A 22460-nucleotide genomic window follows, 5' to 3' on the forward strand; every position below is an offset into this window, starting at 1 on the left:
CGGCCTCTCCTTCACTCCACAACGCTCGGCCTCTCCTTCACTCCAGGACCCTCGGCCTCTCCTTCACTCCACAACCCTCGGCCTCTCCTTCACTCCACAACCCTCGGCCTCTCCTTCACACCAGGACCCTCGGCCTCTCCTTCACTCCACGACACTCGGCCTCTCCTTCACTCCAGGTCCCTCGGCCTCTCCTTCACTCCACAACCCTCGGCTTCTCCTTCACTCCACGACCCTCGGCCTCTCCTTCACTCCAGGACCCTCGGCCTCTCCTTCACTCCACAACCCTCGGCCTCTCCTTCACTCCATGAACCTCGGCCTCTCCTTCACTCCACGACCCTCGGCCTCTCCTTCACTCCATGAACCTCGGCCTCTCCTTCACTCCACGACCCTCGGCCTCTCCTTCACTCCATGAACCTCGGCCTCTCCTTCACTCCATGAACCTCGGCCTCACCTTCACTCCACAACCCTTGGCCTCTCCTTCACTGCAGGACCCTCGGCCTCTCCTTCACTCCACGACCCTCGGCCTCTCCTTCACTCCAGCACCCTGGGCCTCTCATTTACTCCACGACCCTCGGCCTCTCTTTCACTCCACAACCCTCGGCCTCTCCTTCACTCCAGGACCCTCGGCCTCTCCCTCACTCTACGACTCTCGGCCTCTCCTTCACTCCACGACCCTCGGCCTCTCCTTCACTCCACGACCCTCGGCCTCTCCTTCATTCCAGGACCCTCGGCCTCTCCTTCACTCCGCAACCCTCGGCCTCTCCTTCACTCCGCAACCCTCGGTCTCTCCTTCACTCCACGACCCTCGGCCTCTCCTTCGCTCCAGGACCCTCGGCCTTTCCTTCACTCCAGGTCCCTCGGCCTCTCCTTCACTCCACAACCCTCGGCCTCTCCTTCACTCCACGACCCTCGGCCTCTCCTTCGCTCCAGGAACCTCGGCCTCTCCTTCACTCCACAACCCTCGGCCTCTCCTTCACTCCAGGACCCTCGGCCTCTCCTTCACTCCACAACTCTCGGCCTCTCCTTCACTCCATGAACTTCGGCCTCTCCTTCACTCCACGACCCTCGGCCGCTCCTTCACTCCTGGACCCTCAGCCTCTCCTTCACTCCATGAACCTCGGCCTCTCCTTCACTCCACAAACCTCGGCCTCTCCTTCACTCCACAACCCTCGGCCTCTACTTCACTCCAGGGACCTCGACCTCTCCTTCACTCCACGACCCTCGGCCTCTCATTCACTCCAGCACCCTGGGCCTCTCCTTCACTCCACGACCCTCGGCCTCTCCTTCACTTCACGACCCTCGGCCTCTCCTTCACTCCACAACCCTCGGCCTCTCCTCACTCCACAACCCTCGGCCACTCCTTCACCCCACGACCCTCGGCCTCTTCTTCACGCCAGGACCCTCAGCCTCTCCTTCACTCCAGGACCCTCGGCCTCTCCTTCACACCAGGACACTCGGCCTCTCCTTCACTCCACGACACTCGGCCTCTCCTTCACTCCAGGTCCCTCGGCCTCTCCTTCACTCCACAACCCTCGGCCTCTCCTTCACTCCACGACCCTCGGCCTCTCCTTCACTCCAGGACCCTCGGCCTCTCCTTCACTCGATAACTCTCGGCCTCTCCTTCACTCCACAACCCTCAGCCTCTCCTTCACTCCACAACCCTCGGCCTCTCCTTCACTCCACGACCCTCGGCCTCTCCTTCACTCCACGAACCTCGGCCTCTCCTTCAATCCACGACCCTCGGCCTCTCCTTCACTCCACGACCCTCGGCCTCTCCTTCACTCCAGGACCCTCGGCCTCTCCTTCACTCCACAACCCTCGGCCTCTCCTTCACTCCACGAGCCTCGGCCTCTCCTTCACTCCACGACCCTCGGCCTCTCCTTCACTCCACAACCCTCGGCCTCTCCCTCACTCTACGACCCTCGGCCTCTCCTTCACTCCACAAACCTCGGCCTCTCCATCACTCCACAACCCTCAGCCTCTCCTTCACTCCACAACCCTCGGAATCTCCTTCACTCCACAACCCTCGGCCTCACCTTCACTCCACGACCCTCGGCCTCTCCTTCACTCCACGACCCTCGGCCTCTCCTTCACTCCAGGACCCTCGGCCTCTCCTTCACTCCGCAACCCTCGGCCTCTCCTTCACTCCGCAACCCTCGGTGTCTCCTTCACTCCACGACCCTCGGCCTCTCCTTCACTCCAGGACCCTCGGCCTTTCCTTCACTGCACGACCCTCGGCCTCTCCTTCACTCCTCAACCCTCGGCATCTCCTTCACTCCACGACCCTCGGCCTCTCCTTCACTCCACAACGCTCGGCCTCTCCTTCACTCCAGGACCCTCGGCCTCTCCTTCACTCCACAACGCTCGGCCTCTCCTTTACTCCACAACCCTCGGACTCTCCTTCACTCCAGGACCCTCGGCCTCTCCTTCACTCCACAACCCTCGACCTCTTCTTCACTCCACGACCCTCGGCCTCTCCTTCACTCCACGACCCTCGGCCTCTCCTTCACTCCACCACCCTCGGCCTCTCCCTCACTCTACGACCCTCGGCCTCTCCTTCACTCCACAACCCTCGGCCTCTCCATCACTCCACAACCCTCGGCCTCTCCTTCACTCCACAACCCTCGGACTCTCCTTCACTCCACAACTTTCGGCCTCAGCTTCACTCCACGACCCTCGGCCTCTCCTTCACTCCACGACCCTCTGCCTCTCCTTCATTCCAGGACCCTCGGCCTCTCCTTCACTCCGCAACCCTCGGCCTCTCCTTCACTCCGCAACCCTCGGTCTCTCCTTCACTCCACGACCCTCGGCCTCTTCTTCACTCCACGACCCTCGGCCTCTCCTTCACTCCAGGACCCTCGGCCTCTCCTTCACTCCAGGACCCCAGCCCTCTCCTTCACTCCAGGACCCCCGGCCTCTCCTTTACTCCAGGACCCTCGGCCTCTCCTTCACTCCAAGAACCTCGGCCTCTCCTTCACTCCACGAACCTCGACCTCTCCTTCACTCCACAACCCTCGGCCTCTCCTTCACTCCAGGACCCTCGGCCTCTCCGTCACTCCATGAACCTCGGCCTCTCCTTCACTCCAAGAACCTCGGCCTCTCCTTCACTCCACGAACCTCGGACTCTCCTTCACTCCACGACCCTCGGCCTCTCCTTCACTCCGCCACCCTCGGCCTCTCCTTCACTCCGCAACCCTCGGCCTTTCCTTCACTCCACGACCCTCGGCCTCTCCTTCACTCCACGACCCTCGGCCTCTCCTTCAATCCAGAACCCTCGGCCTCTCCTTCACTCCAAGAACCTCGGCCTCTCCTTCACTCCACGTACCTCGACCTCTCCTTCACTCCACAACCCTCGGCCTCTCCTTCACTCCAGGACCCTCGGCCTCTCCTTCACTCCATGAACCTCGGCCTCTCCTTCACTCCAAGAACCTCGGCCTCTCCTTCACTCCACGAACCTCGGACTCTCCTTCACTCCACGACCCTCGGCCTCTCCTTCACTCCACAACCCTCGGCCTCTCCTTCACTCCAGGACCCTCGGCCTCTCCTTCACTCCACAACCCTCGGCCTCTCCTTCACTCCGCAACCCTCGGCCTCTCCTTCACTCCGCGACACTCGGCCTCTCCTTCACTCCACGACCCTCGGCCTCTCCTTCACTCCAGGACCCTCGGCCTCTCCTTCACTCCAAGAACCTCGGTCTCTCCTTCACTCCACGTACCTCGACCTCTCCTTCACTCCACAACCCTCGGCCTCTCCTTCACTCCAGGACCCTCGGCCTCTCCTTCACTCCATGAACCTCGGCCTCTCCTTCACTCCAAGAACCTCGGCCTCTCCTTCACTCCACGAACCTCGGAATCTCCTTCACTCCACGACCCTCGGCGTCTCCTTCACTCCACAACCCTCGGCCTCTCCTTCACTCCACAACCCTCGGCCTCTCCTTCACTCCACAACCCTCGGCCTCTCCTTCACTCCACAACCCTCGGCCTCTCCTTCACTCCACAACCCTCGGCCTCTCCTTCACTCCAGGACCCTCGGCCTCTCCTTCACTCCACGACACTCGGCCTCTCCTTCACTCCAGGTCCCTCGGCCTCTCCTTCACTCCACAACCCTCGGCCTCTCCTTCACTCCATGACCCTCGGCCTCCCCTTCACTCCAGGACCCTCGGCCTCTCCTTCAGTCCACAACCCTCGGCCTCTCCTTCACTCCATGAACCTCGGCCTCTCCTTCACTCCACGACCCTCGGCCTCTGCTTCACTCCATGAACCTCGGCCTCTCCTTCACTCCACAAACCTCGGCCTCTCCTTCTCTCCACAACCCTTGGCCTCTCCTTCACTGCAGGACCCTCGGCCTCTCCTTCACTCCATGAACCTCGGCCTCTCCTTCACTCCACAAACCTCAGCCTCTCCTTCACTCCACAACCCTTGGCCTCTCCTTCACTGCAGGACCCTCGGCCTCTCCTTCACTCCACGACCCTCGGCCTATCCTTCACTCCAGCACCCTGGGCCTCTCATTCACTCCACGACCCTCGGCATCTCCTTCACTCCACGACCCTCGGCCTCTCCTTCACTCCACAACCTTCGGCCTCTCCTTCACTCCAGGACCCTCGGCCTTTCCTTCACTCCACGACCCTTGGCCTCTCCTTCACTCCTCAAGCCTCAGCCTCTCCTTCACTCCACGACCCTCGGCCTCTCCTTCGCTCCAGGACCCTCGGCCTTTCCTTCACTCCAGGTCCCTCGGCCTCTCCTTCACTCCACAACCCTCGGCCTCTCCTTCACTCCACGACCCTCGGCCTCTCCTTCGCTCCAGGAACCTCGGCCTCTCCTTCACTCCACAACCCTCGGCCTCTCCTTCACTCCAGGACCCTCGGCCTCTCCTTCACTCCACAACTCTCGGCCTCTCCTTCACTCCATGAACTTCGGCCTCTCCTTCACTCCACGACCCTCGGCCGCTCCTTCACTCCTGGACCCTCAGCCTCTCCTTCACTCCATGAACCTCGGCCTCTCCTTCACTCCACAAACCTCGGCCTCTCCTTCACTCCACAACCCTCGGCCTCTACTTCACTCCAGGGACCTCGACCTCTCCTTCACTCCACAACCCTCGGCCTCTCCTTCACTCCAGGACCCTCGGCCTCTCCTTCACTCCACGACACTCGGCCTCTCCTTCACTCCAGGTCCCTCGGCCTCTCCTTCACTCCACAACCCTCGGCCTCTCCTTCACTCCATGACCCTCGGCCTCCCCTTCACTCCAGGACCCTCGGCCTCTCCTTCAGTCCACAACCCTCGGCCTCTCCTTCACTCCATGAACCTCAGCCTCTCCTTCACTCCACGACCCTCGGCCTCTCCTTCACTCCATGAACCTCGGCCTCTCCTTCACTCCACAAACCTCGGCCTCTCCTTCACTCCACAACCCTTGGCCTCTCCTTCACTGCAGGACCCTCGGCCTCTCCTTCACTCCACGACCCTCGGCCTATCCTTCACTCCAGCACCCTGGGCCTCTCATTCACTCCACGACCCTCGGCATCTCCTTCACTCCACGACCCTCGGCCTCTCCTTCACTCCACAACCTTCGGCCTCTCCTTCACTCCAGGACCCTCGGCCTTTCCTTCACTCCACGACCCTTGGCCTCTCCTTCACTCCTCAAGCCTCAGCCTCTCCTTCACTCCACGACCCTCGGCCTCTCCTTCGCTCCAGGACCCTCGGCCTTTCCTTCACTCCAGGTCCCTCGGCCTCTCCTTCACTCCACAACCCTCGGCCTCTCCTTCACTCCACGACCCTCGGCCTCTCCTTCGCTCCAGGAACCTCGGCCTCTCCTTCACTCCACAACCCTCGGCCTCTCCTTCACTCCAGGACCCTCGGCCTCTCCTTCACTCCACAACTCTCGGCCTCTCCTTCACTCCATGAACTTCGGCCTCTCCTTCACTCCACGACCCTCGGCCGCTCCTTCACTCCTGGACCCTCAGCCTCTCCTTCACTCCATGAACATCGGCCTCTCCTTCACTCCACAAACCTCGGCCTCTCCTTCACTCCACAACCCTCGGCCTCTACTTCACTCCAGGGACCTCGACCTCTCCTTCACTCCACGACACTCGGCCTCTCATTCACTCCAGCACCCTGGGCCTCTCCTTCACTCCACGACCCTCGGCCTCTCCTTCACTTCACGACCCTCGGCCTCTCCTTCACTCCACAACCCTCGGCCTCTCCTCACTCCACAACCCTCGGCCACTCCTTCACTCCACGACCCTCGGCCTCTTCTTCACGCCAGGACCCTCAGCCTCTCCTTCACTCCAGGACCCTCGGCCTCTCCTTCACACCAGGACCCTCGGCCTCTCCTTCACTCCATGAACTTCGGCCTCTCCTTCACTCCACAACCCTCGGCCTCTCCTTCACTCCACGACCCTCGGCCTCTCCTTCACTCCAGAACCCTCGGCCTCTCCTTCACCCCACGACCCTCGGCCTCTCCTTCACTCCACAACCCTCGGCCTCTCCTTCACTCCACAACCCTCGGCCTCTCCTTCACTCCACAACCCTCGGCCTCTCCTTCACTCCAGGACCCTCGGCCTCTCCTTCACTCCACAACCCTCGGCCTCTCCTTCACTCCATGAACCTCGGCCTCTCCTTGACTCCACGACCCTCGGCCTCTCCTTCACTCCAGGACACTCAGCCTCTCTTCACTCCATGAACCTCGGCCTCTCCTTCACTCCACAAACCTCGGCTTCTCCTTCACTGCAGGACCCTCGGCCTCTCCTTCACTCCACGACCCTCGGCCTCTCCTTCACTCCAGCACCCTGGGCCTCTCATTCACTCCACGACCCTCGGCCTCTCCTTCACTCCACAACCCTCAGCTTCTCCTTCACTCCACAACCCTCGGCCTCTCCTTCACTCCACAACCCTCGGCCTCTCCTTCACTCCACAACCCTCGGCCTCTCCTTAACTCCATGAACCTCGGCCTCTCCTTCACTCCACGAACCTCGGCCTCCACTTCACTCCACGACCCTCGGCCTCTCCTTCCTTCACAACTCTCGGCCTCTCCTTCACTCCACAACCCTCGGCCTCTCCTTCACTCCACAACCCTCGGCCTCTCCTTCACTCCACAACCCTCGCCCTCTCCATCACTCCATCAACCTCGGCCTCTCCTTCACTCCAGGATCCACGGCCTCTCCTTCACTCCACAAACTTCGGCCTCTCATTCACTCCAGGACCCTCGGCCTCTCCTTCACTCCAGGACCCTCGGCCTCTCCTTCACTCCAGGACCCTCGGCCTCTCCTTCACTCCACGAACCTCGGCCTCTCCTTCACGACACAACCCTCGGCCTCTCCTTCACTCCACAACCCTCGGCCTCTACTTCACTCCATGAACCTCGGCCTCTCCTTCACTCCACAACCCTCGGCCTCTCCTTCACTCCAGGACCCTCGGCCTCTGCTTCATTCCACAACCCTCGGCATCTCCTTCACTCCAGGAACCTCGGCCTCTCCTTCACTTCAGTACCCTCGGCCTCTCCTTCACTCCACAACACTCGGCCTCTCCATCACACCATGAACCTCGGCCTCTCCTTCACTCCACAACCCTCGGCCTCTCCTTCACACCACAACCCTCGGCCTCTCCTTCACTCCACAACCCTCGGCCTCTCCTTCACTCCACAACCCTCGGCCTCTCCTTCACACCACAACCCTCGGCCTCTGCTTCACTCCACGACCCTCGGCCTTCCCTTCACTCCACGATCCTCGGCCTCTCCTTCACTCCACGACCCTCGGCCTCTCCTTCACTCCACGACCCTCGGCCTCTCCTTCACTCCAGGACCCTCGGCCTCTCCTTCACTCCACGACCCTCTGCCTCGCCTTCACTCCACAACCCTCGGCCTCTCCTTCACTCCACGACCCTCGGCCTCTCCTTCACTCCATGAACTTCGGCCTCTCCTTCACTCCACAACCCTCGGCCTCTCCTTCACTCCACGACCCTCGGCCTCTCCTTCACTCCAGAACCCTCGGCCTCTCCTTCACCCCACGACCCTCGGCCTCTCCTTCACTCCACAACCCTCGGCCTCTCCTTCACTCCACAACCCTCGGCCTCTCCTTCACTCCACAACCCTTGGCCTCTCCTTCACTCCAGGACCCTCGGCCTCTCCTTCACTCCAGGACCCTCGGCCTCTCCTTCACTCCACAACCCTCGGCCTCTCCTTCACTCCACAACCCTCGGCCTCTCTTCACTCCACAAACCTCGGCCTCTCCTTCACTCCAGGACCCTCGGCCTCTCCTTCACTCCAGGAACCTCGGCCTCTCCTTCACTCCACGACCCTCGGCCTCTCCTTCACTCTAGGACCCTCGGCCTCTCCTTCACTCCACGACCCTCGGCCTCTCCTTGACTCCAGGACCCTCGGCCTCTCCTTCACTCCAGGACCCTCGGCCTCTCCTTCACTCCAGGACCCTCGGCCTCTCCTTCACTCCAGGACCCTCGGCCTCTCCTTCACTCCAGGACCCTCGGCCTCTCCTTCACTCCACAACCATTGGCCTCTCCTTCAATCCACAACCCTCGGCCTCTCCATCACTCCACAACCCTCGGCCTCTCCTTCACTCCACAACCCTCGGCCTCTCCATCACTCCACAACCCTCGGCCTCTCCTTCACTCCATGAACCTCGGCCTCTCCTTCACTCCAGGACCCTCGGCCTCTCCTTCACTCCACTACCCTCGGCCTCTCCTTCACTCCATGAACCTCGGCCTCTCCTTCACTCCAGGACCCTCGGCCTCTGCTTCACTCCAGGACCCTCGGCCTCTCCTTCACTCCAGGTCCCTCGGCCTCTCCTTCACTCCATGAACCTCGGCCTCTCCTTCACTCCGGGACCCTCGGCCTCTCCTTCACTACAGGAACCTCGGCCTCTCCTTCACTTCAGGACCCTCGGCCTCTCCTTCACTCCACAACCCTCGGCCTCTCCATCACTCCACAACCCTCGGCCTCTCCTTCACTCCACAACCCTCGGCCTCTCCTTCACTCCACAACCCTCGGCCTCTCCTTCACTCCACGAACCTCGGCCTTTCCTTCACTCCATGACCCTCGGCCTCTCCTCCCCTCCACGGCCCTCGGCCTCCCCTTCACTCCACGACCCTCGGCCTCTCCTTCACTCCACGACCCTCGGCCTCTCCTTCACTCAACTACCCTCGGCCTCTCCTTCACTCCACAACCCTCGGCCTCTCCTTCACTCCACGACCCTCGGCCTCTCCTTCACTCCAGGACCCTCGCCTCTCCTTCACTCCAGGACCCTCGGCCTCTCCTTCACTCCACGAACCTCGGCCTCTCCTTCACTCCACGAACCTCGGCCTCTCCTTCACTCAACGACCCTCGGCCTCTCCTTCACTCCACGACCCTCGGCCTCTCCTTCACTCCACGACCCTCGGCCTCTCCTTCACTCCACGACCCTCGGCCTCTCCTTCACTCCACGACCCTAGGCCTCTCCTTCACTCCACAACCCTCGGCCTCTCCTTCACTCCAGGACCCTCGGCCTTTCCTTCACTCCACGACCCTCGGCCTCCCCTTCACTCCTCAACCCTCGGCATCTCCTTCACTCCACGACCCTCGGCCTCTCCTTCACTCCACAACGCTCGGCCTCTCCTTCACTCCAGGACCCTTGGCCTCTCCTTCACTCCATAATCCTCGGCCTCTCCTTCACTCCACAACCCTCGGCCTCTCCTTCACACCAGGACTCTCGGCCTCTCCTTCACTCCACGACCCTCGGCCTCTCCTTCACTCCAGGTCCCTCGGCCTCTCCTTAACTCCACAACCCTCGGCCTCTCCTTCACTTCATAACCCTCGGCCTCTCCTTCACTCCAGGACCCTCGGCCTCTCCTTCACTCCACAACCCTCGGCCTCTCCTTCACTCCACGACCCTCGGCCTCTCCTTCACTCCATGAACCACGGCCTCTCCTTCACTCCATGAACCTCGGCCTCTCCTTCACTCCACAACCCTCGGCCTCATTCACTCCACAACCCTCGGCCTCTCCTTCACTGCAGGACCCTCGGCCTCTCCTTCACTCCACGACCCTCGGCCTCTCCTTCACTCCAGCACCCTGGGCCTCTCATTCACTCCACGACCCTCGGCCTCTCCTTCACTCCACAACCCTCGGCCTCTCCTTCACTCCACCACCCTCGGCCTCTCCTTCACTCCACAACCCTCGGCCTCTCCTTCACTCCACGACCCTCGGCCTCTCCACTCCACAAACCTCGGCCTCTCCTTCAATCCACGACCCTCGGCCTCTCCTTCACTCCACAACCCTCGGCCTCTCCTTCACTCCACGACCCTCGGCATCTCCTTCACTACACATCCCTCGGCCTCTCCTTCACTCCACGACCCTCGGCCTCTCCTTCACTCCACGACCCTCGTCCTCTCCTTCACTCCAGCACCCTGGGCCTCTCCTTCACTCCACGACCCTCGGCATCTCCTTCACTCCACCACCCTCGGCCTCTCCTTCACTCCACGACCCTCGGCCTCTCCTTCACTCCACGACCCTCGGCCTCTCCTTCACTCCAGCACCCTGGGCCTCTCCTTCACTCCACGACCCTCGGCCTCTCCTTCACTCCACAACCCTCGGCCTCTCCTTCACTCCACAACCCTCGGCCTCTCCTTCACTCCACAACCCTCGGCCTCTCCTTCACTCCACGACCATCGGCCTCTCCTTCACTCCACAAACCTCGGCCTCTCCTTCAATCCACGACCCTCGGCCTCTCCTTCACTCCACAACCCTCGGCCTCTGCTTCACTCCAGGACCCTCGGCCTCTCCTTCACTCCACAACCCTCGGCCACTCCTTCACTCCACGACCCTCGGCCTCTCCTTCACTCCACGGCCCTCGGCCTCTCCTTCACTCCACGACCCTCGGCCTCTCCCTCACTCTACGACCCTCGGCCTCTCCTTCACTCCACAACCCTCGGCCTCTCCATCACTCCACGACCCTCGGCCTCTCCTTCACTCCACAACCCTCGGACTCTCCTTCACTCCACAACCCTCGGCCTCACCATCACTCCACGACCCTCGGCCTCTCCTTCACTCCACGACCCTCGGCCTCTCCTTCACTCCGCAACCTTCGGCCTCTCCTTCACTCAGCGACCCTCGGCCTCTCCTTCACTCCGCGACCCTCGGCCTCTCCTTCACTCCACGACCCTCGGCCTCTCCTTCACTCCAGGACCCTCGGCCTCTCCTTCACTCCAGGACCCTAGGCCTCTCCTTCACTCCAGGACCCTCGGCCTCTCCTTCACTCCAGGACCCTCGGCCTCTCCTTCACTCCAGGACCCTAGGCCTCTCCTTCACTCCAGGACCCTCGGCCTCTCCTTCACTCCAGGACCCTCGGTCTCTCCTTCACTCCAAGAACCTCGGCCTCTCCTTCACTCCACGAACCTCGACCTCTCCTTCACTCAACAACCCTCGGCCTCTCCTTCACTCCAGGACCCTCGGCCTCTCCTTCATTCCATGAACCTCGGCCTCTCCTTCACTCCAAGAACCTCGGCCTCTCCTTCACTCCACGAACCTCGGCCTCTCCTTCACTCCACGACCCTCGGCCTCTCCTTCACTCCACCACCCTCGGCCTCTCCATCACTCCACAACCCTCGGCCTCTCCTTCACTCCACAACCCTCGGCCTCTCCATCACTCCACAACCCTCGGCCTCTCCTTCACTCCATGAACCTCGGCCTCTCCTTCACTCCAGGACCTTCGGCCTCTCCTTCACTCCACGACCCTCGGCCTCTCCTTCACTCCATGAACCTCGGCCTCTCCTTCACTCCAGGACCCTCGGCCTCTCCTTCACTCCAGGACCCTCGGCCGCTCCTTCACTCCAGGTCCCTCGGCCTCTCCTTCACTCCATGAACCTCGGCCTCTCCTTCACTCCGGGACCCTCGAACTCTCCTTCACTCCAGGAACCTCGGCCTCTCCTTCACTTCAGGACCCTCGGCCTCTCCTTCACTCCACGACCCTCGGCCTCTCCATCACTCCATGAACCTCGGCTTCTCCTTCACTCCACAACACTCGGCCTCTCCTTCACCCCACAACCCTCGGCCTCTCCTTCACTCCACAACCCTCGGCCTCTCCTTCACTCCACAACCCTCGGCCTCTCCTTCACTCCACAACTCTCGGCATCTCCTTCACTCCACAACCCTCGGCTTCTCCTTCACTCCACGAACCTCGGCCTTTCCTTCACTCCACGACCCTCGGCCTCTCCTTCACTCCACGGCCCTCGGCCTCTCCTTCACTCCACAACCCTCGGCCTCTCCTTCACTCCATGAACCTCGGCCTCTCCTTCACTCCACGACCCTCGGCCTCTCCTTCACTCCACGAACCTCGGCCTCTCCTTCACTCCACAACCCTCAGCCTCTCCTTCACTGCAGGTCCCTTGGCCTCTCCTTCACTCCACGACCCTCAGCCTCTCCTTCACTCCAGCACCCTGGGCCTCTCATTCACTCCACGACCCTCGGCCTCTCCTTCACTCCACAACCCTCGGCCTCTCCTTCAGTCCACAACCCTCGGTCTCTCCTTCACTCCACGACCCTCAGCCTCTCCACTCCACAAACCTCGGCCTCTCCTTCAATCCACGACCCTCGGCCTCTCCTTCACTCCACAACCCTCGGCCTCTCCTTCACTCCACGACCCTCGGCCTCTCCGTCACTACACATCCCTCGGCCTCTCCTTCACTCCACGACCCTCGGCCTCTCCTTCACTCCACAACCCTCGGCCTCTCCTTCAATCCACGACCCTCGGCCTCTCCTTCACTCCACAACCCTCGGACTCTCCTTCACTCCAGGACTCTCGGCCTCTCCTTCACTCCACAACCCTCGGCCTCTCCTTCACTCCACGACCCTCGGCCTCTCTTTCACTCCACGGCCCTCGGCCTCTCCTTCACTCCACGACCCTCGGCCTCTCCCTCACTCTACGACCCTCGGCCTCTCCTTCACTCCACAACCCTCGGCCTCTCCATCACTCCACAATCCTCGGCCTCTCCTTCACTCCACAACCCTCGGCCTCACCTTCACGCCACGACCCTCGGCCTCTCCTTCACTCCACGACCCTCGGCCTCTCCTTCACTCCGCAACCCTCGGCCTTTCCTTCACTCCACAACCCTCGGCCTCTCCTTCACTCCACGACCCTCGGCCTCTCCTTGACTCCACGACCCTCGGCCTCTCCTTCACTCCACAACCCTCGGCCTCTCCATCACTCCACGACCCTCGGCCTCTCCTTCACTCCACAACCCTCGGACTCTCCTTCACTCCACAACCCTCGGCCTCACCATCACTCCACGACCCTCGGCCTCTCCTTCACTCCACGACCCTCGGCCTCTCCTTCACTCCGCAACCTTCGGCCTCTCCTTCACTCAGCGACCCTCGGCCTCTCCTTCACTCCGCGACCCTCGGCCTCTCCTTCACTCCACGACCCTCGGCCTCTCCTTCACTCCAGGACCCTCGGCCTCTCCTTCACTCCAGGACTCTAGGCCTCTCCTTCACTCCAGGACCCTCGGCCTCTCCTTCACTCCAGGACCCTCGGCCTCTCCTTCACTCCAGGACCCTAGGCCTCTCCTTCACTCCAGGACCCTCGGCCTCTCCTTCACTCCAGGACCCTCGGTCTCTCCTTCACTCCAAGAACCTCGGCCTCTCCTTCACTCCACGAACCTCGACCTCTCCTTCACTCAACAACCCTCGGCCTCTCCTTCACTCCAGGACCCTCGGCCTCTCCTTCACTCCATGAACCTCGGCCTCTCCTTCACTCCAAGAACCTCGGCCTATCCTTCACTCCACGAACCTCGGCCTCTCCTTCACTCCACGACCCTCGGCCTCTCCTTCACTCCACCACCCTCGGCCTCTCCATCACTCCACAACCCTCGGCCTCTCCTTCACTCCACAACCCTCGGCCTCTCCATCACTCCACAACCCTCGGCCTCTCCTTCACTCCATGAACCTCGGCCTCTCCTTCACTCCAGGACCTTCGGCCTCTCCTTCACTCCACAACCCTCGGCCTCTCCTTCACTCCATGAACCTCGGCCTCTCCTTCACTCCAGGACCCTCGGCCTCTCCTTCACTCCAGGACCCTCGGCCGCTCCTTCACTCCAGGTCCCTCGGCCTCTCCTTCACTCCATGAACCTCGGCCTCTCCTTCACTCCGGGACCCTCGAACTCTCCTTCACTCCAGGAACCTCGGCCTCTCCTTCACTTCAGGACCCTCGGCCTCTCCTTCACTCCACGACCCTCGGCCTCTCCATCACTCCATGAACCTCGGCCTCTCCTTCACTCCACAACCCTCGGCCTCTCCTTCACCCCACAACCCTCGGCCTCTCCTTCACTCCACAACCCTCGGCCTCTCCTTCACTCCACAACCCTCGGCCTCTCCTTCACTCCACAACTCTCGGCATCTCCTTCACTCCACAACCCTCGGCTTCTCCTTCACTCCACGAACCTCGGCCTTTCCTTCACTCCACGACCCTCGGCCTCTCCTTCACTCCACGGCCCTCGGCCTCTCCTTCACTCCACAACCCTCGGCCTCTCCTTCACTCCATGAACCTCGGCCTCTCCTTCACTCCACGACCCTCGGCCTCTCCTTCACTCCATGAACCTCGGCCTCTCCTTCACTCCACGAACCTCGGCCTCTCCTTCACTCAACAACCCTCAGCCTCTCCTTCACTGCAGGTCCCTTGGCCTCTCCTTCACTCCACGACCCTCGGCCTCTCCTTCACTCCAGCACCCTGGGCCTCTCATTCACTCCACGACCCTCGGCCTCTCCTTCACTCCACAACCCTCGGCCTCTCCTTCACTCCACAACCCTCGGCCTCTCCTTCACTCCACAACCCTCGGTCTCTCCTTCACTCCACGACCCTCGGCCTCTCCACTCCACAAACCTCGGCCTCTCCTTCAATCCACGACCCTCGGCCTCTCCTTCACTCCACAACCCTCGGCCTCTCCTTCACTCCACGACCCTCGGCCTCTCCTTCACTACACATCCCTCGGCCTCTCCTTCACTCCACGACCCTCGGCCTCTCCTTAACTCCACAACCCTCGGCCTCTCCTTCAATCCACGACCCTCGGCCTCTCCTTCACTCCACAACCCTCGGCCTCTCCTTCACTCCAGGACTCTCGGCCTCTCCTTCACTCCACAACCCTCGGCCTCTCCTTCACTCCACAACCCTCGGCCTCTCCTTCACTCCACGACCCTCGGCCTCTCCTTCACTCCACGGCCCTCGGCCTCTCCTTCACTCCACGACCCTCGGCCTCTCCCTCACTCTACGACCCTCGGCCTCTCCTTCACTCCACAACTCTCGGCCTCTCCATCACTCCACAATCCTCGGCCTCTCCTTCACTCCACAACCCTCGGCCTCACCTTCACGCCACGACCCTCGGCCTCTCCTTCACTCCACGACCCTCGGCCTCTCCTTCACTCCGCAACCCTCGGCCTTTCCTTCACTCCGCAACCCTCGGCCTCTCATTCACTCCACGACCCTCGGCCTCTCCTTCACTCCACAACCCTCGGCCTCTTCTTCACTCCACGACCCTCGGCCTCTCCTTCACTCCAGGACCCTCAGCCTCTCCTTCACTCCAGGACCCTCGGCCTCTCCTTCACTCCACGACCCTCGGCCTCTCCTTCACTCCACGACCCTCGGTCTCTCCTTCACTCCACAACCCTCGGCCTCTCCTTCACTCCACAACCCTCGGCCTCTCCTTCACTCCACGACCCTCGGCCTCTCCTTCACTCCACCATCCTCGGCCTCTCCTTCACTCCAGGACCCTCGGCCTTTCCTTCACTCCACGACCCTCGGCCTCTCCTTCACTCCTCAACCCTCGGCCTCTCCTTCACTCTACGACCCTCGGCCTCTCCTTCACTCCACAACCCTCGGCCTCTCCTTCAATCCACGACCCTCGGCCTCTCCTTCACTCCACAACCCTCGGCCGCTCCTTCACTCCAGGACCCTCGGCCTCTCCTTCACTCCACAACCCTCGGCCTCTCCTTCACTCCACGACCCTCGGCCTCTCCTTCACTCCACGGCCCTCGGCCTCTCCTTCACTCCACAACCCTCGACCTCTCCTTCACTCCACGACCCTCGGCCTCTCCTTCACTCTACAAACCTCGGTCTCTCCTTCAATCCACGACCCTCGGCCTCTCCTTCACTCCACAACCCTCGGCCTCTGCTTCACTCCAGGACCCTCGGCCTCTCCTTCACTCCACGACCCTCGGCCTCTCCTTCACTCCAGGACCCTCGGCCTCTCCTTCACTCCAGGACCCTCGGCCTCTCCTTCACTCCAGGACCCTAGGCCTCTCCTTCACTCCAGGAACCTCGGCCTCTCCTTCACTCCAGGACCCTCGGTCTCTCCTTCACTCCACGAACCTCGGCCTCTCCTTCACTCCAGGACCCTCGGCCTCTCCTTCACTCCAGGACCCTCGGCCTCTCCTTCACTCCACGAATCTCGGCTTCTCCTTCACTACACAACCCTCGGCCTCTCCTTCACTCCACGACCCTCGGCCTCTTCTTCACTCCACAACCCTCGGCCTCTCCTTCACTCCAGGACCCTCGGCCTCTCCTTCACTCCACGACCCTCGGCCTCTCCTTCACTTCAGGACCCTCGGCCTCTCCATCACTCCACGAACCTCGGCCTCTCCTTCACTCCACAACCCTCGGCCTCTCCTTCACCCCACAACCCTCGGCATCTCCTTCACTCCAAAACCCTCGGCCTCTCCTTCACTCCACAACCCTCGGCCTCTCCTTCACTGCACAACTCTCGGCCTCTCCTTCACTCCACAACCCTCGGCCTCTCCTTCACTCCACAGCCCTCGGCCTCTCCGTCACTCCCCAACCCTCGGCCTCTCCTTCATCCCATGAACCTCGGCCTCTCCTTCACTCCAGGAACCACGGCCTCTCCTTCACTCCACGAACCTCGGCCTCTCCTTCACTCCAGGACCCTCGGCCTCTCCTTCACTCCAGGACCCTCGGCCTCTCCTTCACTCCAGGACCCTCGGCCTCTCCTTCACTCCACGAACCTCGGCCTCTCCTTCACTACACAACCCTCGGCCTCTCCTTCACTCCACAACCCTCGGCCTCTACTTCACTCCATGAACCTCGGCCTCTCCTTCACTCCACAACCCTCGGCCTCTCCTTCACTCCAGGACCCTCGGCCTCTGCTTCACTCCACAACACTCGGCATCTCCTTCACTCCAGGAACCTCGGCCTCTCCTTCAATCCAAGAACCTCGGCCTCTCCTTCACTTCAGTCCCCTCGGCCTCTCCTTCACTCCACAACACTCGGCCTCTCCATCACACCATGAACCTCGGCCTCTCCTTCACTCCACAACCCTCGGCCTCTCCTTCACCCCACAACCCTCGGCCTCTCCTTCACTCCACAACCCTCGGCCTCACCTTCACTCCACAACACTCGGCCTCTCCTTCACACCACAACCCTCGGCCTCTCCTTCACTCCACGACCCTCGGCCTTTCCTTCACTCCACGATCCTCGGCCTCTCCTTCACTCCACGACCCTCGGCCTCTCCTTCACTCCACAACCCTCGGCCTCTCCTTCACTCCAAGACCCTCGGCCTCTCCTTCACTCCACGACCCTCGGCCTCTCCTTCACTTCACAACCCTCGGCCTCTCCTGCACACCACGACCCTCGGCCTCTCCTTCACTCCATGAACTTCGGCCTCTCCTTCACTCCACGACCCTCGGCCTCTCCTTCACTCCACGATCCTCGGCCTCTCCTTCACTCCAGAATTCTCGGCCTCTCCTTCACCCCACGAACCTCGGCCTCTCCTTCAGTCCACAACCCTCGGCCTCTCCTTCACTCCACAACCCTCGGCCTCTCCTTCACTCCACAACCCTTGGCCTCTCCTTCACTCCAGGAACCTCGGCCTCTCCTTCACTCCAGGACCCTCGGCCTCTCCTTCACTCCAGGACCCTCGGCCTCTCCTTCACTCCACGACCCTCGGCCTCTCCTTCAATCCATGAACTTCGGCCTCTCCTTCACTCCAGAACCCTCGGCCTCTCCTTCACTCCACGACCCTCGGCCTCTCCTTCACCCCACGACCCTCGGCCTCTCCTTCACTCCACAACCCTCGGCCTCTCCTTCACTCCACAACCCTCGGCCTCTCCTTCACTCCACAACCCTTGGCCTCTCCTTCACTCCAGGAACCTCGGCCTCTCCTTCACTCCAGGACCCTCGGCCTCTCCTTCACTCCAGGACCCTCGGCCTCTCCTTCACTCCACAACCCTCGGCCTCTCCTTCACTCCACAACACTCGGCCTCTCTTCACTCCACAAACCTCGGCCTCTCCTTCACTCCACAACCCTCGGCCTCTCCTTCACTCCAGGACCCTCGGCCTCTGCTTCACTCCACAACCCTCGGCATCTCCTTCACTCCAGGAACCTCGGCCTCTCCTTCAATCCACGAACCTCGGCCTTTCCTTCACTTCAGTACCCTCGGCCTCTCCTTCACTCCACAACACTCGGCGTCTCCATCACACCATGAACCTCGGCCTCTCCTTCACTCCACAACCCTCGGCCTCTCCTTCACCCCACAACCCTCGGCCTCTCCTTCACTCCACAACCCTCGGCCTCTCCTTCACTCCACAACCCTCGGCCTCTCCTTCACACCACAACCCTCGGCCTCTACTTCACTCCACGACCCTCGGCCTTTCCTTCACTCCACGATCCTCGGCCTCTCCTTCACTCCACGACCCTCGGCCTCTCCTTCACTCCACGACCCTCGGCCTCTCCTTCACTCCAAGACCCTCGGCCTCTCCTTCACTCCACGACCCTCGGCCTCTTCTTCACTCCACAACCCTAGGCCTTTCCTTCACTCCACGACCCTCGGCCTCTCCTCCACTCCATGAACTTCGGCCTCTCCTACACTCCACCACCCTCGGCCTCTCCTTCACTGCACGACCCTCGGCCTCTCCTTCACTCCAGAACCCTCGGCCTCTCCTTCACCCCACGACCCTCGGCCTCTCCTTCACTCCACAAACCTCGGCCTCTCCTTCACTCCACAACCCTCAGCCTCTCCTTCACTCCACAACCCTTGGCCTCTCCTTCACTCCAGGAACCTCAGCCTCTCCTTCACTCCAGGACCCTCGGCCTCTCCTTCACTCCAGGACCCTCGGCCTCTCCTTCACTCCACAAACCTCGGCCTCTCCTTCACTCCAGGACCCTCGGCCTCTCCTTCACTCCAGGAACCTCGGCCTCTCCTTCACTCCACGACCCTCGGCCTCTCCTTCACTCCAGGACCCTCGGCCTCTCCTTCACTCCACGACCCTCGGCCTCTCCTTCACTCCAGGACCATTGGCCTCTCCTTGACTCCAGGACCCTCGGCCTCTCCATCACTCCACGACCCTCGGCCTCTCCTTCACTCCAGGACCCTCGGCCTCTCCTTCACTCCAGGACCCTCGACCTCTCCTTCACTCCAGGACCCTCGGCCTCTCCTTCACTCCACAACCCTTGGCCTCTCCTTCAATCCACAACCCTCGGCCTCTCCATCACTCCACAACACTCGGCCACTCCTTCACTCCACAACCCTCGGCCTCTCCATCACTCCACAACCCTCGGCCTCTCCTTCACTCCATGAACCTCGGCCTCTCCTTCACTCCTGGACCCTCGGCCTCTCCTTCACTCCACAACCCTCGGCCTCTCCTTCACTCCATGAACCTCGGCCTCTCCTTCACTCCAGGAACCTCGGCCTCTCCTTCACTCCAGGACCCTCGGCCTCTCCTTCACTCCAGGTCCCTCGGCCTCTCCTTCACTCCATGAACCTCGGCCTCTCCTTCACATCGGGACCCTCGGCCTCTCCTTCACTCCAGGAACCTCGGCCTCTCCTTCACTTCAGGACCCTTGGCCTCTCCTTCACTCCACAACCCTCGGCCTCTCCATCACTCCATGAACCTCGGCCTCTCCTTCACTCCACAACCCTCGGCCTCTCCTTCACCCCACAACCCTCGGCCTCTCCTTCACCTCACGACCCTCGGCCTCTCCTTCACTCTACAAACCTCGGCCTCTCCTACAATCCACGACCCTCGGCCTCTCCTTCACTCCACAACCCTCGGCCTCTGCTTCACTCCAGGACCCTCGGCCTCTCCTTCACTCCACGACCCTCTGTCTCTCCTTCACTCCAGGACCCTCGGCCTCTCCTTCACTCCAGGACCCTAGGCCTCTCCATCACTCCAGGACCCTCGGCCTCTCCTTCACTCCAGGACCCTCGGTCTCTCCTTCACTCCAAGAATCTCGGCCTCTCCTTCACTCCACGAACCTCGACCTCTCCTTCACTCAACAACCCTCGGCCTCTCCTTCACTCCAGGACCCTCGGCCTCTCCTTCACTCCATGAACCTCGGCCTCTCCTTCACTCCAAGAACCTCGGCCTCTCCTTCACTCCACGAACCTCGGCCTCTCCTTCACTCCACGACCCTCGGCCTCTCCTTCACTCCACAACCCTCGGCCTCTCCTTCACTCCACAACCCTCGGCCTCTCCTTCACTCCACAACCCTCGGCCTCTCCTTCACTCCACGACCCTCGGCCTCTCCTTCACTCCAGGACACTCAGCCTTTCCTTCACTCCAGGACCCTCGGCCACTCCTTCACTCCACGACCCTCGGCCTCTCCTTCACTCCACGACCCTCGGCCTCTCCTTCACTCCACAACCCTCGGCCTCTCCTTCACTCCACAACCCTCGGCCTCTCCTTCACTCCATGACCCTCGGCCTCTCCTTCACTCCACCACCCTCGGCCTCTCCTTCACTCCAGGACCCTCGGCCTTTCCTTCACTCCACGACCCTCGGCCTCTCCTTCACTCCTCAACCCTCGGCCTCTCCTTCACTCTACGACCCTCGGCCTCTCCTTCACTCCACAACCCTGGGCCTCTCCTTCACTCCAGGACCCTCGGCCTCTCCTTCACTCCACAAACCTCGGCCTCTCCTTCACTCCAGAACCCTCGGCCTCTCCTTCACTCCACGACCCTCGGCCTCTCCTTCACCCCACGACCCTCGGCCTCTCCTTCACTCCACAACCCTCGGCCTCTCCTTCACTCCACAACCCTCGGCCTCTCCTTCACTCCACAACCCTTGGCCTCTCCTTCACTCCAGGAACCTCGGCCTCTCCTTCACTCCAGGACCCTCGGCCTCTCCTTCACTCCAGGACCCTCGGCCTCTCCTTCACTCCACAACCCTCGGCCTCTCCTTCACTCCACAACACTCGGCCTCTCTTCACTCCACAAACCTCGGCCTCTCCTTCACTCCACAACCCTCGGCCTCTCCTTCACTCCAGGACCCTCGGCCTCTGCTTCACTCCACAACCCTCGGCATCTCCTTCACTCCAGGAACCTCGGCCTCTCCTTCACTCCACGAACCTCGGCCTTTCCTTCACTTCAGTACCCTCGGCCTCTCCTTCACTCCACAACACTCGGCGTCTCCATCACACCATGAACCTCGGCCTCTCCTTCACTCCACAACCCTCGGCCTCTCCTTCACCCCACAACCCTCGGCCTCTCCTTCACTCCACAACCCTCGGCCTCTCCTTCACTCCACAACCCTCGGCCTCTCCTTCACACCACAACCCTCGGCCTCTACTTCACTCCACGACCCTCGGCCTTTCCTTCACTCCACGATCCTCGGCCTCTCCTTCACTCCACGACCCTCGGCCTCTCCTTCACTCCACGACCCTCGGCCTCTCCTTCACTCCAAGACCCTCGGCCTCTCCTTCACTCCACGACCCTCGGCCTCTTCTTCACTCCACAACCCTAGGCCTTTCCTTCACTCCACGACCCTCGGCCTCTCCTCCACTCCATGAACTTCGGCCTCTCCTACACTCCACCACCATCGGCCTCTCCTTCACTCCACGACCCTCGGCCTCTCCTTCACTCCAGAACCCTCGGCCTCTCCTTCACCCCACGACCCTCGGCCTCTCCTTCACTCCACAAACCTCGGCCTCTCCTTCACTCCACAACCCTCAGCCTCTCCTTCACTCCACAACCCTTGGCCTCTCCTTCACTCCAGGAACCTCAGCCTCTCCTTCACTCCAGGACCCTCGGCCTCTCCTTCACTCCAGGACCCTCGGCCTCTCCTTCACTCCACAAACCTCGGCCTCTCCTTCACTCCAGGACCCTCGGCCTCTCCTTCACTCCAGGAACCTCGGCCTCTCCTTCACTCCACGACCCTCGGCCTCTCCTTCACTCCAGGACCCTCGGCCTCTCCTTCACTCCACGACCCTCGGCCTCTCCTTCACTCCAGGACCATTGGCCTCTCCTTGACTCCAGGACCCTCGGCCTCTCCATCACTCCACGACCCTCGGCCTCTCCTTCACTCCAGGACCCTCGGCCTCTCCTTCACTCCAGGACCCTCGACCTCTCCTTCACTCCAGGACCCTCGGCCTCTCCTTCACTCCACAACCCTTGGCCTCTCCTTCAATCCACAACCCTCGGCCTCTCCATCACTCCACAACACTCGGCCACTCCTTCACTCCACAACCCTCGGCCTCTCCATCAC

Source organism: Somniosus microcephalus, chromosome 8 (assembly GCF_052327205.1).
Source record: "Somniosus microcephalus isolate GS21.2 chromosome 8, FLI_Smic_1.0, whole genome shotgun sequence".
NCBI lineage: Eukaryota > Metazoa > Chordata > Chondrichthyes > Squaliformes > Somniosidae > Somniosus > Somniosus microcephalus.